Source organism: Cryptomeria japonica, chromosome 5, assembly GCF_030272615.1.
Source record: "Cryptomeria japonica chromosome 5, Sugi_1.0, whole genome shotgun sequence".
Classification (NCBI taxonomy): domain Eukaryota; kingdom Viridiplantae; phylum Streptophyta; class Pinopsida; order Cupressales; family Cupressaceae; genus Cryptomeria; species Cryptomeria japonica.
The window spans coordinates 297,068,603-297,093,163 of NC_081409.1; positions in this window are offsets into that span (position 1 = coordinate 297,068,603).

Sequence of the window (24,561 nt, forward strand, 5' to 3'; positions counted from 1 at the left end):
CTACATCCATATTCTCAGCTGTCGGTTGATCTTATGTAGCTGTTGCTTTTATTGGTGAATTAATCAAATGAGGTGGGGATAAGTTGTTTCTAACCTTGATACTAGGTGGTCCACCAATTTTACCTTTACCCTTGTCTCTATCTTTCTAATAAACTTTTATGGGTTTGGGGTTCCTGTATTCTTATTGTTTTTCTTTTTCAACTAAGAATATATCCCATCCATTTTATGTTTCCTCAATTACCTCATTAATTCTTCCAACCATTAAAGCAATGTACCGGTGTGTAGTAGAAAATACTGACCGGTTGGCTTGAGCAATTAGGTCATCAATTTCATTGGGTGAGTTTACTAGATAAACAACAAGTAGCTTTTCAATCTTTATTTTTTTGTCTAGTTCTATTATTGCTTGTCTTCTTGCTTCCAGTCTCTTAAATAGTTCATCTGGAATTTCATTTACTACTTCCATTAAAAACTTCTTATACATATCAATATGTAATATAACACGATTTTCAACTTGTTCTTTTTCATCAGCTATTAAAGTGTTTTATATTTTCTCTATATTTTTCAATTTACCTTCCTCTATAATTTCATTGAGTAGTATATCAAGAGGGCCCAAGTCTTTGTTTGTCCTCTTCTTCCTTTTGGGTGTCAGTTTCTTCTTCTTTGGTGTAGCCTTTCTTACCGGAGATCTCACTGCTTGTTTTTTTCTTGTCCTCCAGGGTGAGCGTGTGGTCGCCAGTGAGGGATCTCTTTTCCTTACAACTCTTTTGAAAGTTGCAGGCATGTCACTCCCTGAAGAAGTACCTACCGGTGATAGGTGAGTTTCAGGTTGTGGAGTTGCTAACTTATCCTCTGTTATACCAGTTTTCTTCAACACATCTTCTTTGATGGCCTTTGCTAGTCTGGAACCTTTCCTTACAACTGCCTCAACCTTTTTCACTCTTTTCTTTGATTGTATTTGGCTTTCAATAGTTTGTGCACTACCAAATATTTCTTCCTTAGGTTCTCTGGGGGCTTCTAGAAGTGCTTTAGCATATGTTTCTATTATATGATCATCTGTTTCATAGCCCATCTCGGTTACCCAAACTATCCTAGGGATGATTTCTTCCATCTAGATTTCATCCTTCTTGATTACAAAGCATATTTCATCTTTGTATTTGTCAACAATCTTTTGTGATAACCTAATTCTTTTCTTCATTTTGGCCTTTAATGCTTGAAAAAAGTCATGAATATTGTTTTCCTTGTTTTGTCCCATGTTATTGAATAGTTCTGTTAACTGTTTACCTACCAGTATATCATAACTAAGTTCTTTGTAGCCTATACCATGAACCTATTTTATTATATGTAGCATCAGACATACTAATAGATTTCCAAACCTGAAAGTTCCTTTCTTGTCCTTCTGAATCTTTCCAAGGTTGTCAATTAATTCATCTATTAACCATTCACATATATCAATCTTTGCATTTTCTGTGACCATATCATAAGCAGTCTTAATACATAAACTTGAAACTGAATTGAGTCTATTTGCATGAGTAGCTTTATACCCTAATATCATGCTGATAAGTTTCACATTAATGTCTATTACATCATTAGCTCTTAGGGACCTTTTGTCGAAAGTTGCACCAGTTAGGTTTGTAACTAGGTCATTGGATGCCTTCTTGGTTTTATCTAGCCTTTTACCAGTGGTCGGTAACCCTGTGATACCTTTCACAGCTTCCCTAGTGATTTTGTGGACTGCATCTAACCAGAAAAATTCACTATTTACCTTGCTTAAGACTATCGTAATCACATCCTTGGGGAATTTAGGAATGCTAAGGATCTCTATAAATCCTAGGGTTTAAATGATCTTGTGTTAATCTTTTACATTGCCGGTTTTATCACATATCATAGTTTTAAACATGGTTTTAATCTCTTCATCTCCTAGTTCCTCAATGTTGCAGTGGATGTAAATTCTGGGGTCTTCAGCATAAACAACTCCCTTGGGAAGTTGCAAAAAAGCACCTAAGGTATCATCTTTCTTTTCTACCTTGGTAACTAACTGAAATACAGGCCTAGGTATTTTTATCACATCGATAATAGTAGGGTTTGCTATATATTCAATTGCAGAGGTGGATGCCATGATTAAATACCTTTTATTGCCTTTAGGATGGATGAATGCTTGGAGTGTTCTTTCCTCTTGCTCGAAATGTCCTAGCTCAGAATCTTCATGCTCTTCGTAGGTTTGAAATATTAGTGAAATGGAATGGAGCCAAAACCTCAATTTTATAGTGTCTTTTTGCCATCTACCATATTAAATGCATGCCGGTTGAGTATTCTCTTAACATTGTGTGTCAGTAAAAAGTAATTTTCAACTTCTTATCTCTAATCGAGGGAATAATAGCACATGCATCATCAGATTGCCAAACCCTCAAGGAAACTTTCTTCAATTAGATGAAGAAATTCCTGTCGGTGGAGCATTGCTCTATCCTTCCATTGAAGCATCACTCTATCCTTTCAGTGAAGCATTGGTTTGTTCTGCCGGTGGAGGAGTATTCCCAATATCTAGATCAGCTTTTCTAATCCATTGTTTTGAGAATTCTTGCTTAACCTCTTCAACTTTTTCTTTACCTTTCAAGCTAGAACTTTTGTTGTCTACCGGTGTTCCTTTACTTCTATAGAATTTTACAATATGCCCAATGTTGTTACATGCATAACAAGTTACATTATTCTTCTGAATAACTTTCCCATAACCTATGTCGGTTTGTGTTCTGCATTGATTAGATAAATGTCCAAATCTTCCACAAACATAACATCTCACATTCATTCTGTAATTTTCAAAGTTGTGACCAACTTTGTTGCATTTAGAACACTGATCGATGGGTGTGTTGATATTCTAGTAATTTATAGATCTACATTCATTTTCTCTATGACCATACTTATTACAGTTAAAGCATTTTCCATTGAATTTATAAGCATTAGGTTGTCTTATCAGTTTGTTGTGATCCTGAGTATTTGCAGTACCAGAGCTTTCTCCAACTTCAAAGCCAATTCTAGAAGTGTCACCTTTAGATTTTTTATTCTTTAGCAAGGTGCCAAGTTCCTCTGAGCTTTTCTTGAATTTTTCTTTATGTTGATTTTCAGTTTGTAGTTATCTTTCTAAGACTTCTTTTTGTCTCATCAGTTCATTTGAGTCATTTTGAGTATGCATCAGATCTATCTTCAACATGTTATTTTCATAGCTAAGTCTTGTATTCTCATTTGCTACATCACTTAGTCTTCTGGTCAATTCTTCTTCATTCTTATCCTTATCCTCAATCTCTTTGCAAAATCTCATGGTCATATCCTGCATCTCATTCTTTGTTGTCATGTTCTCTTGTCTCAACTTGCTTATCATATCATTAAGTAATTTTTTACAAAGTTCTCTTCTCTTATTTCTTGCAATAGTAAAATTTTCTTGAAGTGCTTGAATGATATCCTGAGCTGCCCTTAAATCATCTTCTAGTTTGATATTTTTCAATTTTTCTACATCATAATCTGTAAGAGCTCCTTCAAGTTGCTTCATCAGATTTTCCATCTTTACCGGTGTCAAGATCTTCCTCAAGCTTTTAGGCTTCTAAAAATAGAAGACCAGGCTTTGATAACAATTATTAGGAATCTCACAAATACTGAGAGGGGGGGGTGAATCAATATCTAACCAGTATTTAATATTTATTGAATTAAAACATGCAGAACATATTATAATAGTGTACTGGTATGCAAGAAATAATGCAATAAATAGAATCAAGAACATCCACATGAAAAGCACACCATAACACAAGGATTTAATGAGGAAACCCGATGTGGGAAAAACCTCAGTGGGATTTGTGACCCACAATATTCACTCACTAGCCATTAAGAGAATATTATTTACAATAGGGGTCTGCACATGCAAGAAGGCCAACTGCCTAGAGCTCACTGCTCAATGGGAAGTCTCATTGACTTACAATGAGGATTATACAAATCCAATATCTTGTACTACTTTACAATAGCATCTATAATGCCTGATCTAGTACCAGTTGCTACTTTGCTTCTTACATAAACCCTTAGCCTATATTTTGCATAATAGGTCCGCCTAATATTTTTCCTCACTCATTACTCGTTACCAAATGTCTACAATGATCTCTTTTATATATAAGAGTCATTTTACAATTTTCCAAGTTGGCTTACAAAGTTTTTACAATAATAAAAAAAATATAAAATCTTGTCGGCCTCTGTGCCGGTATACTTCTTTTCTTTGTGCCGGTGTCGGTGTCCTGAGTGCTGGTGTAGAGTGTGATCTATTGATGCCTATATAATACCTTGTATCATAGGATTGCAAGGTTTCCATCAATGACAAAACCTTCAATCACATACAATGTCTCATTAGAGTGTGCATATGCCAACAATCTCCCCCTTTGGCATTGATGGCAACACTCATGAGAAATTTCAAAAAATGTATCAAAAAATGTGAAGTCCAAAAATGTTACCAAAAATATATGTGCTCCTCCTGAGCATATGATTCCTGTGATATTGAATTTTCTCATCCCATTACTCCCCCTTTGGCATCAATGACAAAGGTTGTCAAGATATCAGTAGAGTTTGTAGTTTTGAACCTTGTAACTGGGTGGTTACAATTTGAAAAAGATCTCCCAAAATCAAGTTTATACTGTCCATAAACTTCTTGCTATCCTTTATTGTTGTCTCTGTTCTCTTCACTGTACCGGTGAGATGCTGCAAATGCTCTGCCAGTGTTTTTTGTCCCTGTTTTAGTGCCTCAGATACTTCCTTCCACAGTGATGCTAGTTAGTCCAATCTAGGACTTAGTTTTAATCTTAGATGCTTTGCCTTATTCACAATTCTATCTTTCTCTCTTTCTAATTTAAGTAATTCTTCTTCAAAATTTGTTCTCTTCTCCTCAAAAACTGATAGTGTATCTGGTGAATTAACAAAATTATCTGCAAGTTTATTGATCTCATCATGTACCTTTCTCATCTTCTTGTCTATATCTACAGTTAAAAAGTTTGTCTTACAGGTGTCTTTGTACAGAGTTTTGTACTCTTTCAATAAATTACACAATTCTGATAGAGTGTGTCAAAATCTATGTTGCACTTCTTTATTTGCTCATCAAAGAATTTCTATTTTTCAATTTCTACTTTATCCTTCAATGACTCTTCCTTTATTTTCTCAATGTTTTCTATGATATATTTACATAGTGTATCAAGTTGTCCTAAAGAATCTTTATTATCTATATTATAGTTAGGAGCAATTACCTTCAAAATTGGTAAGGTATCATCAATTGCCTTGTAAGCTTGTGAGGTGCAGTCTGTTATCTTTTTGATTGACTCTAATAGTACCTCAGTCACATTAGTTGATTTGAAGCGTGACGATGAACCAACAATCTGAGTACCAGTGGAAATAACCAAGCTTGTATTGACTTCTGGTAGGTCTGTTTGTGTTTGCATTTCTTTAAGCAATGGTTTTTCTATTTCTCCAGTTGTTGGTGGCACTGTTTCCTTATGTTCCTGTTCCTGTTGCTGTTGTTCTTATTCCAGAGCCTTTTGCTTTGTTTCTTGCATTGTCTCAGTTTGAGTCTCTACCTTTTTCCCTTTGTCTTCTGCCAGTTTTTCCTGTGTGTTTTCAGTTTGCTCAGCTACCAGAGGCTCACTAGCCATGTCAGTCTTATCAGTTGTATCTTTGTCTACCACTATGTTGATCTTTTGAGTATCAACATCCACAGTATATAAGACTTTAGGATTAGTATTACCATCCTCTACATCCATATTCTCAACTGTCAGTTGATCTTCTGTAGCTGTTGTTTTTACTAGTGGAGTAATCAAAGGAGGTTGGGGTAAGTTGTCTCTAACCTTGATACTAGGTGGTCCACCAATTTTACCTTTACCGTTGTCTCTATCTTTCTGATAAACTTTTATGGGTTTGGGGTTCCTATATTCTTCTTGTTTTTCTTTTTCAACTAAGAATATATCCGATCCATTTTATGTTTCCTTAGTTACCTCATTAATTCTTCCAACCATTAAAGCAATGTGCCGGTGTGCAGTAGAAAATATTGACCGGTTGGCTTGAGCAATTAGGTCATCAATTTCTTTGGGTGAGTTTACCAGATAAACAACAAGTAGCTTTTCAATCTTTATTTTCTTATCTAGTTCTATTATTGCTTGTCTTCTTTCTTCCAGTCTCTTAAATAGTTCATCTAGAATTTCATTTACTACTTCCATCAAAAACTTCTTATACATATCCATATGCAATATAACACTATTTTCAACTTGTTATTTTTCATTAGCTGTTAAAGTGTCATATAGTTTCTCTATATTTTTCAATTTACCTTTGTAATTTCATTCAGTAGTATATCAAGAGGGGCCAAGTCTTTGTTTGTCCTCTTCTTCCTTTTGGGTGTCAGTTTCTTCTTCTTTTGTGTAGCCTTTCTTACCGGAGATCTCACTGCTTGTTTTTGTCTTGTCCTCCTGCGTGAGAGTGTGGTTGTCAATGAGGGATCTCTTTTCATTACAGCTCTTTTGAAAGTTGCAAGCATGTCACTCCTCGAAGAAGTACCTACCAGTGATAGGTGAGTTTCAGGTTGTGGAGCTACTAACTCATCCTCTATTATACCAATTTTCTTCAACACATCTTCTTTGATGGCCTTTGCTTGTCTGGAACCTTTCCTTACAACTGCCTCAACCTTTTTCACTCTTTTCTTTGATTGTATTTGGCTTTCAATAGTTTGTGCACTACCAAATATTTCTTCCTTAGGTTCTCTGGGGGCTTCTAGAAGTGCTTTAGCATATGTTTCTATTATATGATCATCTATGTCATAGCCCATCTCGGTTACCCAAACTGTCTTAGGAATGACTGCTTCCATCGAGATTTCATCCTTCTTGATTACAAAGCATATTTCATCTTTGTATTTGTTGACAATCTTTTGTGATAACCTGATTCTTTTCTTCATTTTGGCCTTTAATGCTTGAAAAAAGTCATGAATATTGTTTTCCTTGTTTTCTCCCATGTTATTGAATAGTTCTATTAACTGTTTACCTACTGGTATATCATAACCAAGTTCTTTGTAGCCTATACTGGGAACCTATTTTGTTATATGTAGCATCAGACATAGTAACAGATTTCCAAACCTGAAAGTTCCTTTCTTGTCCTTCTTAATCTTTCCAAGGTTGTCAATTAATTCATCTTTTAACCATTCACATATATCAATCTTTGTATTTTCTGTGACCATATCATAAGCACTCTTGATGCATAAGCTTGAAACTGAATTGAGTCTATTTGCATGATTAGCTTTATACCCTAATATCATGCTAATAAATCTCACATTAATGTCTATTACATCATTAACTCTTAGGGACCTTTTGTCGAAAGTTGCACTAGTTAGGTTTGTAACTAGGTCATTGGATACCTTCTTGGTTTTATCTGGCCTTTTACCGGTGGTCGGTAACCCTGTGACAGCTTTCACAGCTTTCTTAGTGATTTTGTGGATTGAATCTATCCAGAAAAATTCACCATGTACCCTGCTTAAGACTATCCTAATCACATCCTTAGGGAATTTAGGAATGCCAAGGATCTCTATAAATCCTAGGGTTTCAATGATCTTGTGTTTATCTTTTACATTGCTAGTTTTATCACATATCATAGTTTTAAACATGGTTTTAATCTCTTCATCTCCTAGTTCCTCAATGTTGCAGTGGATGTAAATTCTAGGGTTTTCAGCAGAAACAACTCCCTTGGGAATTTGAGAAAAAGCACCTAAGGTATCATCTTTCTTTTCTACCTTGGTAACTGTAAAGCGGAAAAATCAAACCCTAGGTGTTCCCCCCACTCCAAGGAGAGAGAAAGGAGGTCACTAGGTTTGACGGTTTTCACTTAGGAGAGACTTTACATTCAAAAGAGGGGTTGAAACTCACAAGATCCAATCTCACACAATGCAAGATTGAATTCTAAATGAGTTTCAAGGGTTGAGATAGCAAGGATACCCTCTTTTGTAAAGAATGTAGATAGAAGGATTGAACTAGGAGTGTATGTAAAAGTAGGAAAGATTCACTTGTAGAAGGAGATAGAGACATGGGATGAAGCTACGGACTTGAAATTAGTAGTAAAATGTCAAGACGATGTTGTCCTGCAAGTTTGAGTAAAAATTGATGGGACGATGGCACCCGGAGTGCACACGATCCTCTGAAAAATCCGCAAAATGAAGGGGGATCTATTCGTCTCTGCACAAGGATTCCAGATCTTCAATTACAGCCGCGTACCTACAACCTACACATAGAAAAGAGAGGATGATTGGGGGGTTAGGGATTAGGGGTTTTCTTTCAGGTCAAACCCCAGTTTTGGAATTAACCAAGAAATGAGAATGCTGTAAATGTAAATGTTTGTAATGTAATCAAGTACTGATACCTTGTTGTAAGAATGTTTTTATTCTTACATGCGAAGGTGTAATGATGTTGTATGTTGTATGTTGTAAGTTGTTAGTGATCTCCTCTTCAATGGTTGAATCCTTTTCTTGAATGCAACACTTAGCCTTGAATGGAGACTTAGAATGCTCAATTGCTTGAAAGAATGCTTGAATGCTTGAATGTTTGAATGTTTGCCTATTGCTTCCGCCTCTTGCACACATATGTTTTTTTCTTTTTTTTTTCGTAAGGGGAAATGTAGTTTATATACTTGTCAATTAGGGTTAGAAGACTGATTTTTCCGACCTTAGGCCGACCTAGGAACATTATTTTCCAAATTGCAAACTTAAAGACCCGATGCCCAACAAGAGACTGGGCCCAAAATAGGGCCAGGGACTAGGGTGCTGGGTGCCATGGTCCTGAGGGACCAGGGCGCTAGGCACCATGGTCCTGAGAGACTAGGGCGCTAGGCACCATGGTCCTGAAGGACTAGGGCGTTGGGCGCCATGGTCCCACCTCCTGGGACAGCACGGTGCAAGGAGGATCAGGCCAAAGTGCAGAAAAGATGCAGTTTTTTGATGTCACAAATAGGTTTCAGGGTCTCCATTCAGGTTCAGTGTTGCGTCGCCATCGTGAAGACCCAAATGCAGTCAAAATTGCAAGTGTCACAATTTTACGACGCTACAGTAACTAACTAAAATATGGGCCTAGGTCTTTTTATCACATCGATAATAGTATGGTTTGCTATATATTCAATTGCAGAGGTGGATGCCATGATTAAATACCTTTTACTGCCTTTAGGATGGATGAATGCTTGGAGTGTTCTTGCCTCTTGCTTGAAATGCCTTAGCTCGAAATCTTCGAGCTCTTCGTAGATTTGAAATCTCGGTGAAATGGAATGGAGCCAAAACCTCAATTTTATAGTGTCTTTTTGCCATCTACCACATTAAATGCATGTCAGTTGAGTATTCTCTTAACATTGTCTATTGGTAAAAAGTAATTTTCAACTTCTTATCTCTAACCGAAGGAATAATAGCACATGTGTCATCAGATTGCCAAACCCTCAAGGAAAATTTCTTCAATTAGATGAAGAACTTCCTATCGATGGAGCACTACCCTGTCCTTTTAGTGAAGCATCACTCTATCCTTCCAGTGAAGCATTGGTTTGTTCTATTGGTGGAGGAGTATTCCCAATATTTAGATCAACTTTTCTAATCAATTGTTTTGAGAATTCTTGCTTAACCTCTTCAACTTTTTTTTAACCTTTCAAGCTAGAACTTTTGTTGTCTACCAGTTTTCCTTTACTTCTATAGAATTTTGCAATTTGCCCAAAGTTGTTACATGCATAGCAAGTTACATTATTCTTCTGAATATCTTTCTCATAACCTATGCCGGTTTGTGTTCTGCATTGATTAGATAAATGTCCAAATCTTCCACAAACATAACATCTCACATTCATTCTGCAATTTTCAGAGTTGTGACCAACTTTGTTTCATTTTGAACATTGATCAGTGGGTATGTTGATATTCTAATAATTTCTAGATCTACATTCATTTTCTCTATGACCATACTTATTACAGTTAAAGCATTTTCCATTGAATTTATAAGCATTAGGTTGTCTTACCGGTTTGTTGTGATCCTGAGTATTTGCAGTACCAGAGCTTTCACCAACTTCAAAGCCAAATCCAAAAGTGTCACCTTTAGGTTTTTGATTCTTCAACAAGGTGTCAAGTTCCTCTGAGCTCTTCTTGAATTTTTATTTATGTTGATTTGCAGTTTCTAGTTCACTTTCTAAGACTTCTTCTTGTCTCATTAGTTCATTTGAGTCATTTTGAGTATGCATCAAATATGTCTTCAACATGTCATTTTCATAGCTAAGTCTTGTCTTCTGATTTTCTGCATCACTTAGTCTTCTGGTCAATTCTTCTTCATTCTTCTTCCTATCCTCAATCTCTTTGCAAAATCTCATAGTCATATCTTGTATCTCATTCTTTATTGTCATGTTCTCTTGTTTCAACTTGCTTATCATATCATTAAGTGATTCCTTTTCATCATTTTCATTTTGCAATTTTTCACAAAGTTCTCCTCTCTTATTTCATGCAACAGTAAAATTTTCTTGAAGTGCCTGAATCATATCTTGAGCTGCCCTTAAATCATCTTCTAGTTTGATATTTTTCAATTTTTCTACATCATTTTCTTTAAGAGCTCCTTCAAGTTGCTTCATCAAATTTTTCATGTTTACCGGTGTCAAGATCTTCCTTAAGTTGTTAGGCTTCTGAAAATAGAGGACCGGGCTCTAATACCAATTGTTAGGAATCCCACAGATACTGAGAGGGGGGGTGAATCAGTATCTGACAAGTATTTAATATTTCTTGAATTAAAACATGCAGAACATATTATAATAGTGTACCGGTATGCAAGAAATAATGCAATAAATAGAATCAAGAACATCCACATGAAAAGCACGCCATAACACAAGGATTTAACGAGGAAATTTGGTGTGGGAAAAACCTTAGTGGGATTTGTGACCCACAATATTCACTCACTGGCCAATAAGAGAATATTACTTACAATAGGGGCCTGCACATGCAGGAAGGCCAATTGCCTAGAGGTCACTGCTCAATGGGAAGTCTCACTGACTTACAATGAGGATTATACAAATCTAATATCTTGTACTGCTTTACAATAGCATCTATAATGCCTGATCTAGTACTGGTTGCTGCTCTACTTCTTACATAAACACTTAGCCTATATTTTGCATAATAGGTCTGCCTAATATTTTTCCTCACTCATTACTCATTACCAAATGTCTACAATAATCTTTTTAATATATAAGACTCATTTTACAATTTGTGAAGTTGGCTTACAAAGTTTTTACAATAATAAACAAAATATAAAATCCTATCGGCCTCTGTCCCTGTATACTTCTTTTCTTTGTGTCGGTGCCGGTGTAGAGTGTGATCTACTGATGCCGGTATAATGCCTTTGCCGGTGTCATAGGATTGCAAGGTTGCCATCAATGACAAAACCTTCAATCACATACAAGGTCTCATTGGAGTGTGCATATGCCAACAATCATTCACTGTTAGTGGAGTCCTACCTAGATTCTTGTAACCAGTGGGTTACAATCTGAAAAATATCTGTCAAAATGAAATTTAAGCTATCACTGAATCTTTTGCTGTCCTTTAATGCCTCTTGTGTTCTCTACATTGTACTAACAAGTATGTGCATTTTATCTTCCGATATCTAAAGTCTAGGAACCAGAGCCTCAAATATTTCTTTTCTCAAAGAAATGAGGTAATCTAGTTTGGGACCAAGTCTACATTTTAAGTTCTTTGATTTATCCTTTATTCTCTCTTTGTCCTTCTCTAACATCTTGAGTTACTCTTCTAGATCTACAATTTTATTTTCTATCTCCAAAAATGAATCTGATTTACCTATCAGATTGTTAGCAATATTGTTAATCTTATCTTGTGCTTTGCTGATTTCCTTGTCTAGATCTTCTATTAGAATATTTGTTCTACAAGAGTCTCTATATAGTTTCTTGAAATCAAAAATTGTCTTTCCAAGTTCCGGTAATAATGTGTCTAGTTGATTTAAAGAATCCTTATTATCAATAGTGTATTTTGGCGCTATCAATTTTAGAATAGAAATGGTGTCATCAATAGCCTTATAGGCTTGTGCATTACATTCTGTGATCTTCTTTATTGAATCCAATAAGACCTCTATTACATTTGTAGGTTGGAATTCTATTATGGAAGTACCAGATGTCTGCCCAACTATTCTTACAATATCCATACTACCAGTTGTAATAATCACCTTTCTTGATTCGACCTCTGGTAGGTCAGTCTGTGTTTGCATTTCTACAAACAAAGGTTTGGGCTTTTCAGTTTTAGCCGATGGCACTATTTCTATCTAAACTTGTGTCTGAACCTGTTCCTATTCTGGTTTTTCAATCTATATCTCTATATTGTCCTTTCCTAGTTCTCCTGATTGTTTTCCAGTTGTATCTACTAGTTTCTCTAATGGTTTACTAGTGGTATCCTCTATCGGTTGCTCTATCTGAGTGGGTTTTTTTGTGCTTATGTTTACAGTATCATTAACCTTAAGCTCAACATCTACAGCTGGTGACTCAATAGTCACTTCTTCCTTCTTATCCTCAATGCTTTCTTTATCAACCACAACATTTACTTCTTGAGTATATATATTTATAGTGTACAAAATTTCAGATTTAGGATTAGTATCCTCTAGTGAAGTCTCCATACTCTCAGTGGCTAGTTGATTATCTATAGTTTCTACCAGTGGAGTATCTGAAGGAGGTGGGGGAACATTATCAGTTATTTTAAGGCTTGGAGGTCCACCTACCTTACCTTTCCCCTTATCCCTGTCCTTTTGGTATACCCTGATAGTCTTGGGTCTTAGTAATTCTTCCTGTTTCTCTTTTTCTACAAAGAATATATCCCATGCATATGTTGTTTCCTCTATTACCTCTTTTATTCTTCCTGCCATTAGTGCTACATGTCGGTGAGCAGTGGAGAATACAGTACGGTTTGCATCACTGATTAGTTTATCTATCTCATCATTTGAGTTAACTGGATGTACAACAAGTAATTCTTCAATTTTAATTTTCTTATCTAGCTCAACAATGGCTAATCTTCTAGCTTCTAGTCTCCTATATAGATCATTTGGTATTTCATTAACAATTTCCATCAAAAATTTCTTGTATATATCTAAGTGTAAAATTTCACTATTCTCTATGCTTTCCTTGTCATTTGCAGATAGTGTGTTATATATTTTGCTGATGTTTTTCAACTTTCCATCTTCAATTATTTCACTTAAGAGTTTATCCAGTGGAGCAATATCTTGTTTCAACTTCTTTTTCTTAGGAGTCAACTTTTTCACTGGAGGCCTGACTGCCTGTTGCTTTTGCCTTGTTCTCCTAGGAATAGATGAGGGTACCGGTGAGGGTTTTCTTTTTCTATCTACCCTTTTGAATACTGTCAGTATGTCACTCTTAGAGGAAGTTCCAACTGGTGAAAGATGAGCTTCTAGTTGAAGTCCTTCCAACTGAATTTCCTTTATACCAGTTCATTTCAAGACATCTTCCTTAATTGCTTTTGCCTATCGAGTTCGTTTCCTTACTATTTATTCAACCTTCTTAACCCTTTTCCTAGACTAAATTCCACTTTCTATTATTTCAGCATTTCCAAAAACTTTTACAGTGGGTTCCTTTGGTGCTTCAAGGAGGGCTTTTGAATACTGTCCAAGACGCCTGGAATCCAAATTGTCTGCCCTCCAATTTGTATATATCACTTGGTAATTTTCCTTGCATATTGGACTAAAGTTCACCAACTCTTCTCCGTGAATACAAAACAAATTTCTTTTTGATATTTGTCCATAATAGCCTGTGACAGTCTTATTCTAGATTTCATTCAACCCTTCAAAGCTTGAAAATGTTCATTTAAGTTTTTCTCCCTGACTGTGGGCGATTGTCTCAACAAATAACTATTGGATCTATTGAACAACATGGGATAAAACAGGGATAATATTTTTGCTTGCCATATAAGGAAAGCCCTATATGGCAAGCAAAAAAATTTGAAGAGGCATTTGAAATATATTTCTACAACCCACATGATCTTATCCTTGTTCAGACTAATAGAACAAATAATTTCATTATGACATCTTCATTTATAATCTCATAGTCATTAACAAGATTCGCGATGCTGAATCATATGACTGGAGATTTTACATACTAACTTCCGGTAAATCTGAGTTCCTTTAAATTTTGAGGACCCATGTAAATCTGACCACAAACATTTGTATATCTACAAGGAGGGATATGTTAGTCTTACAAGGGAGGAAGGGGTTAGTTTTGGAATTTCTTCTATATTTTGGTGCTGAGGAATATATTTAGTTTTGCATTGCCTCCATCATAGCCTCTTGTTTCCATTGTTTTAAACAATAGTATGGCCCCTTTAAATCCTCGTTATTGTAAACATATTCCCTTAACCACCCAAATATGGTAGTTCATTTCACGAGGATTTACTCTTGTTTTCCTAATATTGGGAAAAGCGGGGTTTGGTTCTCTTATTTTTTGCCTTCTCTATAAATACAACAAGGCCCTAATTGAATTGTAAACTTGACGTTGGCCCGTACATTAATGTTTAAAGGCCCCTGAGCATTGGTAACCTTAATGTCACATATTTCTGAAAGGAAAGAAACTAAGAAGAAGGGTATTGTTCATAATAGATGTTATATGTATTAAAGGTATAGGAATGATGTTATATGTATTAAAGGTATCATAGTAAAAATATAAAGGGAATAATGAATAAGTCCACCTCATGACAAAATAACATTGAAGAAATTTGATAGTCTGCTCAATGTTATACTTTTTGAATTGACATATCAAATCCAATTAGGTATAGAGAGAGTTTAACCACATAGGATTATTGGCCAATTATTGGATAAGCACCAGTGGTCATTCAGACTATATTAGTTCATTTATTCAAACTAAATCAAAAACATGTCTATACAAACCAATAAGCATGTTTTTGATTTATTTCTATTCTAGGGACAACTGCCTCCATCCAGATTTCATCTTTCTTGATTACAAAACAAATTTCTTTTTGATATTTGTCCATAATAGCCTGTGACAGTCTTATTCTAGATTTCATTCAAGCCTTCAAAGCTTGAAAATGTTCATTTAAGTTTTTCTCCCTGTTTTATCCCATGTTGTTGCTTTCCTATCGGTGTATCAATGGCAAAATCTCTTCTACCAATATCGGGTACTTGTTTAGTTATGTACAACATTAGACAAACAAGAAAATTTCCAAATCTAAAGGTTCCTTTCTTATCTCCCTTAATCTTCTTTAGATTATCTACCAGTTCATCTTTGAGCCATTCACATACATCTATTCTTGCATTATCATTTACCATGTCATATATACACTTTTGATACATAGGCTAGAAACTGAGTTCAACCTATTTGCATGTGTAGCTTTGTAACCTAAGATCATACTGATAAATCTGACATTGACATCCTTTACATTGTTTACCCTTAGAGACCTTTTGTCAAATGTTGCACCGGTTAGGTTTATCACTATGTCATTTGAGACCTTCTTTGTTCTATCAGGTCTGCTGTCGATGGAAGGTAACCCTGTTACTACTTTTATCGCTTCTTTTGTGATTTTATGAATTGAATCCAACTAGAAGAATTCACCATGAACTCTGCTTAGCATAATTCTTATAATATCTTTGGGAAAATCAGGAATGCTAAGAATATCCACAAAGCCTAAGGTTTCTACTATCCTGTGTTTCGGCTTGACATTACCATCTACATCACAAATCATAGTCTTGTACATGTTCTTGATCTCATCATTACCTAATCCATCTATATGAGAATGTATATACATCTGAGGGTCTTCAGCATATACTACTCCCTTAGGAATTTGAGAGAATGCATGTATGTTATCATCTTTGTTCGCTGTTTCAAGAACCAATTTGAATATAGGTCTAGGGTGCTTAACAACCTCAATCATAGTAGGGTTTGCACTAAATATAGGAGTGGATGAAGAAGCCATAGTTATAAATACCTCAACCTACCTTAAGGATGAATCCTTGGATGAATTGCTTCACTTCTTTGCTAAGAATTCCTTCACTCGGGAATTTTCACGCTCTCAAAGATTTGAATGCTCAATGAATGAAAAAGGAGCCAAAACACTTGCTTTACAACTACCACATTTAATGCTTGCCGGTTAAGTCACAACTTAACTTATCTACCAGTAAAGAAGTAATTCAACTTCTCACCATCAACCGAGGGTTTAATAGCATATTTTTCAGTTTGTTGCTAAACCCCGAAAGGATTTTTCCGTTAGTTAGATGAAGAGTCTCCTATCGGTGGAGTGTCACTCTGTTCTGCCAGTGGAGGAGTATTCCCATCAACATTTTGATTTGACTTTTTGATCCATTATTTTGAGAATTCTTGCTTTACCTCTTCAACCTTTTCTTTACCTTTCAAGCTAGGACCTTTGTTATTTTCCAGTGGGGACTTGCTTCTACAAAATTTTGCAATATGTCCAATTTTGTTACAAGCATAACAAGTCACATTATTTTTCTAAATAGCTTTCCCATATCCTATGTCGGTATGTGTTCTGTATTGATTAGATAAGTGTCCAAATCTTCCACAAACATAACATCTTACATTCATTCTACAATTTTTTGAATTATGACCTACTTTGTTGGATTTAGAACATTGACCGGTGGGTGTATTAGTGTTCTAATAATTTCTAGATCTACACTGATTTTCTCTATGACCATACTTGTTACAGTTAAAGAATTTCCCATTGAATTTGTAAACATTAGGTTGTCTTACCGGTTTACTATGATCATGATTGTTTGTAGTACTGGAGCTTTCACCAATTTCAAAGCCAAGGCTATTTGTATCACCATTTGGTTTCTGAATCTTCAGCATGTCAACAAGTTCTTCTGAACTTTTCTTGAATTTCTCTTTGTGTTTATTTGTAGTAGTCAATTCATTTTCCAAGATTCCTTTCTATCTTATGAGTTCAGTTCTATCATTTTGTGTGTGCATCAAATCTATCTTCAACATATCATTTTCATGATTGAGTCTTGTGTTTTCATTTCCAGCATCATTTAGTCTTATAGTCAACTCCTCTTCATTCTTCTTCCTATCTTCAATTTCTTTACAAAATCTCATAGTCATATCTTGCATCTCATTTTTCATTGTACAGTTATCTTGTCTTAGTTGGTTCACCAGATCATTAAGAGTTTCCTTTTCCTCTTCTTCATTCTGCATCTTCTCACAGAGTTCTCTTCTTTTATTCCTTGCTATAGTGAAATTTTCTTGAAGTCCTTGAATAATATCCTGTGCAGCCTTCAGATCATCTTCAAGTTTTATATTTTTCACCTTTTCTACATCATAGTCTGAAAGAGTTGTTTCTAATTGCTTTCTCAAGTTTTCCATCTCTACCGGTGTCAAGATCTTCATCAAGCTATTAGGCTTTTGAAAATAGAGGACTAGGCTCTGATACCAATTGTTAGGATTCCCAAAGATATTGAGAGGGGGGGTGAATTAGTATCTGACTGGTAATAATATTTTCTTAACTTATAACATGGAAAACATACTAAAACTCCATATCGATAAACCAGAAATAGTGCAACAAATAAGAATAACAATCACAACATGAAAACAACACCATAACACAATATTTTAATGAGGAAAACCAGTGTGGGAAAAACCTTGGTGGGATCTGTGACCCACAATATTCACTTACTGGACAATAAGAGAATATTACTACTTACAATAGGGGCCTACACATGCAGGAAGGCCAAGTGCCTAGAGCTCACTGCTCAATTACAAAGGAAGTCACACTGACTTACAAAAATGGATTATACTAATCCAATGTCTTGTACCACTTCAGATCAGCATTTTCTATGCTAGATTCAGTGCCAATTTAAGCTATGCTACATACATAAACCCTTAACCAATAATTCACATATTAGGTTTGCTACCTTCTATTCATATTTTGCATCACATCCTCATTCATATCATGTCCTAAATGATCTATAATGATCTCATACATATATGATTCATGTTACAATCTGCCATGTCGAGTTACAAAATATTTTACAATTAATTACAAAATACATTTATACAAAATTGATGTCAGCCAAGGTGTCGGTATTCTTCCTTTTCGGTGCCGGTGAACTATATGCTAATGTAGAGTCTGTCGGTGTCAGTGCCTATGTCTATTTGCCGGTATCACATGATTGTAAGTTTTCCATCAATGACAATACCTTCAATCACCTACAATTTCTCATTGGAGTGTGTATTTGCCAACAGTCAACACATGTAGTATTCGGTATACTAGAGTAAGTTTCTCCACCTTTGACAACAATGGCAAAGGGCACTATCAGGATAATGTTCCTCCTTGTATCTACTGGGAACTGATAGAAATTTTTCTCCCCCTTTTTACTAGGTGCATCTCCCCTTATGAATATTATGCACAACATTATCTCAATAATCAACACTAGCTCAAGTACCAAACAACCCTTAACAGCATATACCGATCTCTCTCCTTCTTTCACTCAGAACCATTTGAGGAATGAATTTCTTCTCTTGTGCATGTGTTCCTATTGGTTTGACAAACTTCTCTTTCTTTCAACTGATGACCCATAGTCAGATAAGAAATTTCTTTTCCAGTATTATTAAGCATCTACTTGATATGCTTGTGTGTTCATTATATCTAATATTAATCTGAGGTATGGCCCTCAACTCCCCCTAAAACATAGACCTTTGATCCTAATATATTTAGTCAGGTCCTAAACTAGGACTCATATCTATACCTATGACATCCACCATCATGACCACAATGCCAACTGCATGTCACATAATCAACTAGTTTATCCATAAAGATGTATGCACACAAGATCAGCTACTGGACCCATATATGTCATTCAGGTCCTTTTCAATATCACCCAAGACATAACCTCATCCATCCAGGCTACCACAGTTACTACAATGATCCCTCAACTCATTGACTTACATAACCTGTAACACTAATCAAAATCTGTGTCGGTATCATCCTGCATATACCAATCTATTATCTCTACCGGGACACTTTCCTCTTTACATTTATCTCCCAATTCCAATTACCTCTTCTACTATTCATTTTACCTGTAGCAGTAAACCATCTTCCATGTGTAGTCAAGGCAGTAACTACACACACACTGCCATCTTATTTTCTCCCTCTTATCGACAACATGTTTATTTCCTTGTCTATTTTCAGCTAAGGAGTGAATGATCTGGTCAATATGTAACTCCCCCTCAATCCTGCATCTCCTTTAAGCCATGGGAGATACCATTTGTGCATTGAATGCACAATTTCAGTCCCTACTCTTATCTTCTGGCTTATTCCTCCATGTCTGCTTGATTTCTTTCCTTCCCACATTTGTAGTCTTGGCAGTAGGGTTGACATTCTTCTCCTCATTAGTCCTCTCTCTATGAATAGTGCTATAGTAGAATATAGCATCCATGCCAATCTCATGATTGGAAAACCTTATAACATACTGTTGTTATCTTCCTTTTTTTGATCATGCCATTTTGGCTGGTTATCGGTTTCCTTGAATTCCTGGATTGTGCTAGAACATTTCTCCTCTTATTCCCATCAGATTTATGTTGCTCATATCCCCTGTAACTTTTCTCACACTGAGCATGATTGATCCTCTAGTCACCAGAGGAATGCATATTCTTCTTCCTTCATTATAACACACAATGTTAACATTTTTAGGATCAACACATGGAATCTTGTTAGCATAACCAGGAAAGGGAACATGCATCACTAGTACATTCGGGGCTAATTTTCAACAGCCTATCATCAAAATTTTGACTACTTTTCATCGGACTACTGATAAATGAAGCCATTGAAAACTCTTCATCAGACTTCTCAACGATGCCATTTGATGTCAGAATTCTGATGACACCATGAACTTTTCCAATGGTGGCCACGATCGCTCCTCTAGCCAAAAATGTCATCAGATGGACATCGAAAGTTTGACGCTCCCCATGAGTATGCATTGACGACCATCCGACAAGAAAGTGTCATCGCACATATAACATCCTCATTGAATGTTTCTTCATCTGGTATTGCAATTCTGATGACTACTAGAAACTTTGCACCGATGAGGATGTTGTTGGTCCAATGATTTGGCTATCGGTGCAAAGTTTAGTTTCCGTTAGAATTCTGACAGATATTTACTTAAAAAAAATATACATATGAGGGGAACTAGTTTCAAGGTAATATGAGGGGTACCATGGCCGAGATGGTCCAACTCCTAAGAGGACTATATAAAACATTGAGTACTGGTAAACCTATTAAAAATGGGATCAAAGGGAGAAGCTCTGGTGCTGATAGGGAATTACCTAATACAAGAGCCTTTAAAGACAATTTTGTGGAAAAGGAAGGGACAACACCAATGGAAGAAGAGAAAACCAATTAGGGAGATGAAAGACTTCATGATAAATACAGTGCCCTAAGGGCTGGCATATGAAGAGACACTTCCTTTAAAAAATAGTATGAGATGAGGACAAGGAATGGGCATAGGAGGATAAGATGTGATGAGAAGCCCCAAAAGGACATTCAACACTCCTTTGGAATGATTACCATTCCCACCTTTATCATATCTGATAGCTCTTCAACAAGAGCTTGGTTGGAAAAATTGGATTCATGTTTCCTTTTGAATCCTAAGTTTGAAGAAGATGCCATCAAGTTTCCCAACTTGCGTCTTGAGGGGATGACTCACAAATGGCAGTATCATGGCATTATAGACCAAGGGAAAGATTGAATCACTAACTTAGAAGATTTTCGTGAGACATTGATAAAGTGATTCAATAGAAAGGATAGAGAAATTCATTTCAAAAAGATATCACAATTGAATCAAGAGGGAATATATAAATAGAGAATACATAAGATTTTGAAGGAGTGGCAAGACTAAACAAAACTTATAGTTGCAAAACCTAACAGCCAGACCTAGTGTCTCGAGGGCTCATCACAGATGGCCTTGCCTATGTGAAGGTACAAAGGCTTCATAGTTCTTGAAACTATTTAAAACCCATCTAACATGATGGTATATAAAAGAGTGGGTATGCAACCCTTTCTAGGGTCTCTTTACCCCAGACAATTTTCTCGTCGGGTGCCACCCACTTAGGTGAAATAGAGAAGATGACCTAGCTAAAACAAAAGGTCCATCTATAACCCATAAACCAATTTTGATTGTAAAATATTTATGAATGTAAAACTAGTATATATGCTTCATCAATGGATTATCTCTACCACACTTATGTGATCTCCCAAGAGTTATAAACACAATTTTGATTCTTACAACTCTCATGATAAGAATGACTCTTGAACCATACAACTTTCAAGTTATATCAAGTACATGATTAAGCTCATATCTATAAAACATGGCCATTAACCAATACTAGTTACTCCCTAATGAATACCCCATTCAATTTGCATCATGGCATCATATAATAATGTTGATAATAAAAACAAGATCAATATAATATACCTAAATTTGACATCATTTGAATCACCTAGTAGGAAGCAATGGTCCTAAAATCGTCATAATAAAGCAACATATCACATTATGAATCTGCTACTTAGGAACCTCGAGAAGAATTAGAATTATTAAGGATCTCAAACTTGGAATAAAATCCTATTATAATAAAGACAAAGAATGAAAATATGTAAGGATTTAATAAGCGTTAATTGCTATGAATTTAAATATTAGTCCAATTGAATGTGAACTATTGTGTACTTAACTTTCTTGCTCAAAATACAAAATCAACATTGTTTGAGATCATATTAAATGTGGTTTCAATTATTAGTAGATATTAGAATTTTAACCAGAAGTATGGAAGGTTCTATAGCAATAGTGCCACTGATTGTCATAACATCTTAACTAACAACATAGGGAGGGTGCTTAAGCAACGGTGTCTATGATCAAGCTGATATTTAATGGTTGCCAGATTTGCATGTCAAGCAACACTAACCAATGTCAAGATATATGGCAGTGTGATATGCTTCTCAATTCTTAGAGCCCATTATATATTTTTCAGACAACTAGGGAATTAATTAGTTTCACCCACACATTTAGTCTATCTCCACACTACATAATTTGTTTTCCAGCCATAACCATTTCAAACATTCTTTCGGTCATGTCCAACTAGTAATACACAATATTGTATTCTCATTTTGTTGATAAATTATGGGCCAAGACCCATATGATCCAATGTTGTAATAAACACACTTTCCATTAATAACCAGAATAGCTACTGATAAATCGATTTTCTTAAAAGCTTAGTTTTTGTTTTTTTTTTGTTTTAATTATACATGAGTAGCTTGTGATATTGACAGAGAATAAGGTTTTCCAGACAAAGCCTACCTCATAAATTTGAAGGGGTCACCTGATGATGGCTCCAAAGTCCTCTTTTGTTTTAAATCTTTGAATATGGACTTGAATGCTACACCAACACCAGATGACACTCTCAATGTACCCACCCCTAAAAATCATAGCTGTTGTCACCCCATGAAACATTACGATTGCAAGGTAAGCATAGGATGGGTTTGTTAAAAAGGGTTTAGAATCTTTCAAGAAAATGTGATCATTCTATTAATTTTTTCATAATTTTTTTCATGCCCTCCTAATAATATAATCACTAATTATTAATTATCTAGTGATTACTTATAGGCTATAAAGCCTATCTAGTTTTGATGCCAAGTCTTTTATAGTAAGAAGATATTATAACATAACTTTGCCACAAGAGTTAGATGTTTATGGTTATCTAACTTTAAACTACTCTATTTATTGCATTAATAGATAATATAATATCATTATAACTCTAATGTCCCAATCTACTTGTATATATTTTCACAAAACAATGAACAACCCAACCATCGCTATTAATAAGATTTCCCCATAAAATGCATGCAAAACGTATCATCATTGATAGGATAATTGACTTGCATTTAGTAAGAGACCTCAATGAGTGGAGTTTCATGTTGAAAAGAGTACTTGCAATAAAGATATTGAAATCAATGAGACATTATACATTCAAAAATCCATGAGGAAGATTTAATATTTATGAATGAAATTGCAAATCAATGTAAGTTACATGTTTGATATCTTACTTATATCATGGCAACATAAAATGTATATATGCACTCAACATAACTCTTTTCTTGTTTAATTGAGAATGTTGCTAGGAATTAATAGGTGAATGATGCATTGATCTACACATGAATCACTTGGACTTTCCTAATACTTTCATCCCTCGGTCAAGGCCGCATACCCCCTAACACTTGAATATTTTTTCCACCCTCTTGATTACTTGAATTCCATGCTCAAATCACACTAAATCACAATAGTTAGTAGAAAATAGTGACCATAGCCAAGGAAGCCCAAATTTACTCATACTCAACATAATAAGAAATAACTAAATCATTTGGACTATTATTCATAAAATAACCTCTTTTCACATCATGGAAGGCCAAAATTACAAGGATCATGCTTCTTAAAAGAAGCCATTGTTTAGAGCCACTAAACTATCAACAAGAGTAGAAGCTATTAGGCCCGTACAATTTTAGGACATATAAAGAGTCACCTTAAAAAATCCACACTAATTGCAAAAGATCAAAAGCTTTCCTAGAAAAAAGTACAATATAACATAAGGATGGCGATAGACTATCAAATAGAAGAATGATCTCCTTATCCTTAACTACTCCCAAAATATCAATTATCATATAGAAAATATATATTAAAAAATATTTAACATCTAAAATATAATGATGTTATTCTTTTCCTCTGTCAATTTTGTTCCATCAAATCTTTTATCTAATACTCTTTTAAAAATAGTGAACCTTACCAACATTAGAAATGAGGTGCATGTTGATTTTAAATTTTAAAATAAAAAGTGGTGAGTATGATCAATGATGTTAAGGTTCTATTCATATTGTGTAACAAGGCACAATAGGCTAGGGATAGGAAAGATTGACTTGCTACTCTTCAATTTCATATCCAGTAGTTTAATATATATTATGGACTTTTTTAGACCATACATCTTAATATATATTGTATTAAATATCTCTTTGTGGGACTACATGCCCACCATCCATCCTCTCTTTTATACATGACAATACATTTCTTTTCATTGACCAAAGGTGGATTAAAATATTTCACCGAAAGGAAATCTTAACCAATCCTTGTTGAATCAGAAGTGAGAAATGTTTTTTTTGTTGAAATGTAATCTTCACAATTCTATCATCATGAGTGAAAACAATCCAGTGAGGAGGACAAAGCTAAATAGTGTGATGAGGACCAGATCCATCCAATCTAGGAGGCATAATATGAGACTCTTTCTAAACCAATGCTAAGGGCTATTATGATTTGAAGATTCTCTTAAATCCTCACATTTGGTTGTCACATAAGAGAAATGTGAAGCAGAATTGGGCATAGCAGATTCAAAGTCTTAGAATGAATTCGATATATATATATATATATATATATATATATATATATATATATATATATATATATATATATATATATATATATATATATGGATGGTAATATTTGAAAT